Source organism: Psammomys obesus, unplaced genomic scaffold, assembly GCF_907164565.1.
Source record: "Psammomys obesus unplaced genomic scaffold, mPsaObe1.curated_primary_1811, whole genome shotgun sequence".
Lineage (NCBI taxonomy): Eukaryota > Metazoa > Chordata > Mammalia > Rodentia > Muridae > Psammomys > Psammomys obesus.
In genome coordinates, this window is record NW_026592666.1 from 12,356,913 (window position 1) to 12,361,553 (window position 4,641).

The window sequence follows — 4,641 nt, forward strand, 5'->3', positions numbered from 1 at the left end:
CTATCTATCTATCTATCTACCATCTATCCTCTAATCTATCCATCTATTTATCTATCTATCATCTATCCTCTTATCTATCTATCTATCTATCTATCTATCTATCTATCTATCTATCTTCAGTTTGCGGCATTAACATAATGAGGCTTTTCATCCTAGTCTGCGTCTCACCGTCGTTCCCTATGCAGCGGGTTTTCACTGCAGGTTTGGGGCCACAGATGATTTGACTGGAAAACACAAGGTTTTCGCATGCTCTTCCTCCTTTCTTAATTTATTTCCTAGGATTTTGTGTCAGCACAGTGCACACAGTCTGTACTTTTAGGTCAGTCTGGTCTATTTCATGGGTCTGCACAAATGTGTAACAACCTGTTTCTTCCATTAGATTGTCATATTGAATACTTTCATTGCCCTAAAAATCTGATGCCCTCCATCTGCCACTCCCCAAATCCAAATTCCCCTTTACTGTCATAGTTTTGCCTTTTCCAGAATGTTGTTTGTTTGGAATCCCGACAGGAGAGGCTTTTTTGATTGGCTTCTTCCTCTAGGCTGTAGGCATTCATGGTTCCTGCACAGCTCCTAGGGACCTTCTCCTGGTGACCTTCATCTCCAAATCTTCCTGGAGTGGATTTCCAGCTTGTATATTCCTCCGCCATCTGAAGGGTATCTTGGCTGCTTCCAAGTGTTTTGACAATAACACTACAAATATCAGCCTGTGAGCTTTTGTGTGTACAGAAAATGCCAGCTCCTAGATGAACACAAAATGTGCAGTGTTGAAGTGTGTGGTCAGACCACCTGTGAGCTGGGTAGGGAGCCATACGTCAGACCTCAAAACAAGCAAAACAGAGGCAGGGCAGACAGAAACCTGTGCCGCGCTGGGTCCCACAGGCTGCCCTCCCCGTCTCTCCCCAAGCAGACATCTTTGACATGATTATGTCCAATTTGTCAGTTTCCTTATTCCTTGTGATTTAGCTGCCTGCATAGGAGATGTTTTCCATGTTTGAAGTCATAGATATCTATTTATTTATTTTTATATTTTACCTTAGAAATTTTATATTACATGTTTTATAAGTAGGTCTAAGATCCATGTTGGATTTGTTGGTGTTGCAGTAAAATGGATGGATCATAGACTCTTTGTTCCTGTGTGGATAGGAAATTACTGGCTCGGTACCATTTGATGAGGAGATTTCCCTTTAAGTGTAGGATTGCCTGCACACCCGTGTAAACACTCCTGATGCATTCACACCGGAGTCACACTCTGAAGCGGCCAGTATAACCCACTGCTTGGTTCACCTGGAACTGCAGCCCTCTGGCTGGGACAGCTCTATAGGGGCCCCTGCCCTTATTTTAAATACTTGTTCTGTCTGGAGAATAAGCCACCATAGCCGTCCTTTCAGTTGTGAATCAAGTGTGTATGAAATATGCAGCAAGCAAAAGTGGAAGAGCAACTCGCAGCAGAAGCAGAAGCCAGCTAGCAAAAACACGGGGCGCACGCTCGTGACCCTCTCAGCGCCTGGCAGCGAGGGGCAGGGAAGCCCTGCAGAAACACTCACCCAAGACAGCCCAGGAGGAGCCCGGAAGGATGCTGTCAGCGTCCGGCTTTCCTCTCCAGTCCAGATGTCTCTAGTTTTTCCTCCTGGGCACACCAGACAGCCACACAGGCAAGGCTGAGCACAGGTATCGGGGGCTTCTTGCCTGTGTCTGATCCCAGACAGAAAGTCAGGCTGTGGCTATCACACACCAAGGCAAGTGTGCATTTTTGTAGGTTTTTTTTAAAGTCAAGTTGAGACAATTTTTGTCTGTTTTTTTTTTTTATTGAAAGTTTTTTTTTTGTTTTGTTTTGTTTTGTTTTTCTGGGATGGATGCTGGAGTCTCTCAATATATCTGTCTATGGAGATGACCACATTTTTAGGTTTTTAAATACAGTGAGTTATTTTATATGAATTCACTCAGCGTTTCTGCATAAATTACACATGGTCACAATGCATTATGGATTCATATAAGTTTTGAATTTGAAATTATGTATTGTTTTTAAACTTTAGCTTTTTTTAATGGGCCACAGGGAGATGCCAGGGGGTCAAGGTGCTTGCTGACCAGCCTGGTGACCCACGCTTGGTCCCTGGGACCCTCGTGCTGGAAAGAGAGCTAGCCACACACGTCGCTCTCCCGGCTCCACAGGTGTGTTGAGGCACACGTGGAGCCCCATGCACGTGAGTGTGCGAGAGTTAAAAATGTATTGAAATTTAAAGGTGGAAAGCACCCTGCCTGCGGTAAGCCCCGGCTGGCAATTTCACGTGACTCCTTTGTCCGGTCTTAACATCCGGGCGGCATCACCGGCTTAGGCTCCCCCTTTCCCCTCTCATGTTCTACAGGGGCTTGCACAGAACTGGTCTGTATTTCTCACGTGTTTGGCAGCGTTCACTAGTGAAGTGGCCTTGGCCACTCTTTGAAGGGCGGATTCAACTGTAAACTCGGTTTCCGTAAGCAGTGCGGGGCTGCTCAGGCGATCCCTGCTCCTGGAGCTTTCTGACATTTTCCCGCTGCTCTCCGGAGCCGAACGGATGGTACACGAGGCCATTCCTCTCAGAACAGAAACCTTGCCCCTCTCCCCAGAGCACAGTTCCCCACTTCCCGCTGTCCCTCCGGACAGACATAAGTCCCCGGCTGTTTTATTTGTATGGTGTTTCTGAGATGCTCTAGGCAAACTTTTGGTTATTATGCCCTTTCTTCTCACTCCATGTGTGACTGGTCTTCCCCACCTCTGCTGGGCTCCTCCTAGTAGACCTGGCGCTCTCTCATCTGGTGCCATGCAGCTTCATGCACCAGGAATCATAAATGAATGCAAGAAAGCAGGAAGGCCAAGGCGGCCAGCTTGAGCAGCCTTCCATGGAGCGGGTGTCCGCTGGCCTTCCCGTGGGGCGGATGTGATGTCCGCTGGCCTTGCTTTTCAGGGGTGTGGTGCTCCAAGTCCTCACTGTCACGTTCCCTCTTTCTAGGCCTGTCTCTGCTGATCAACAAGACAAAGAAGGCCCCAGGCAGCACCAAGCGGCAGGAATACCCCAGTCTCTTATAACCCAGTGTTTCCCATTCTACAATGGCTGTGAGGGTTGTCTGGAAGGCTTATCATTAACGGGCCCCTTCTGGAGTTTTTGCAAATGTTTGGTCCAGGGTGAAGCCTTGCCTGGAAGGGAAAGGTGCGGAAGCGGCATGTTCCTGAGATCGCTGACTGCCATAGGTGAGAGCGGCTCTGGAGCCCCCCTCAAGCAGGTGAGCCTGTGCAGGCTTTGGCCTGGTAACCATGGTTACCACAGGCATCTCTCCCCCACCTCCTCTATTCCTGCCCCAGAGGCTCTTCACCCCAATGAAGAGTGAACAGAAGAAGGTGGGGAGTGACCGCCAGCCACGAGTGGGGCTTGGCCAAGGGTCTGGTCTACGGGCTGTGCGCGCTCCTCACTCCCTTAAGGCTGGTGTGGGCGCGCAGGCCACAGGAACCCTTCCCTCCCAAGGCGCTCTTAGTCACGGTACTGTCACACAGCGCACAGAACCTCCGCCCAGGCGGTGAGGTACAGGTGAAGCCTTGGCCTTGCATGCGCTCACACTGGCCTCTGGGTCCAGTTGCCGTACGGAACCACCAACACAGAAGGGAACAGGGAGATTCAGGGACCCGTGAAAAGTCACCCGGCGTGGCCAGCTCCAGCTGGGGAACAGAGCCACAGCAGGCTGCCCTGTTCCAGGAGACACGGGGAGAAGAAGAGCGAAGGAGCACGAGGCACACACGTGTGAGCAGGCGGCACACCCGGGGAACGCCTGAGCGGGCTGTTCGTTCAGGCCTCGGAAATGCCTTAATGTGGGGCTGGAGGCCCGGCCTTCTAAATCTGTAATTACGAGTGTGGCACTGAGTATAAAATCGCTCTGTTTATTTAGCAGTTAAGTGGCATTAATGGGAGAGCAGGGACGTGGGTGTAAATTAACCTGGCACGCTGGCCGGCATGGCGTAGGTGAGCGGGCGACCCGGGACAGCCGTGCCATGCTCGTGCATGGGATTCTAAGGGGCGTGAGCGAGCGACGGCTCAGCTCCGGCTTCTGGGGACAGAGGCTGGTCGTGGGGTGTGAAGTAAGCGAGAAAGGGTGGTGTACAGAACCAGCGACACCCTCTCTCCATCTGCAAGCACTGCACCCCCGCCTCCGCCTCACTCAGCCGGGTCTGGGCTCGACATTCATCTAGACTGGCTGGCCAGGGAGCTCCAGGGGCCGGCGTGTGCCCGTGCAGCCTGCAGACGTGAGTGGCTGCAACCTCATGCCCGGGGGCAGAGCGCATCACTCACTGCGTCACCTGCCACCGGCAGGCCCAGGCCGTGGAAAACCAGGTAGGGGTGGGACGCAGGCTCCCCGTGAGCCCGTGAGGGGTGTGTTGCACTGTGGGTTACAATGGCCAGGAGGAGCACCTGGAGCTCCTCAGGGCCACCGCATGCGACCCACCGCTGACAGAATCGGGTTTCTGTGGCACGGGGCTGTGTGTTCATCTCTCTCTGCAGATTGTCCTACAGGTAAGTGTGTAAGCTGACACCACCCCCCATGTGTAAGCTGGACACCATCCCCAGTGTGTAAGCAGACACCATCCCCCCCGTGTGTAAGCTGACAACCCCC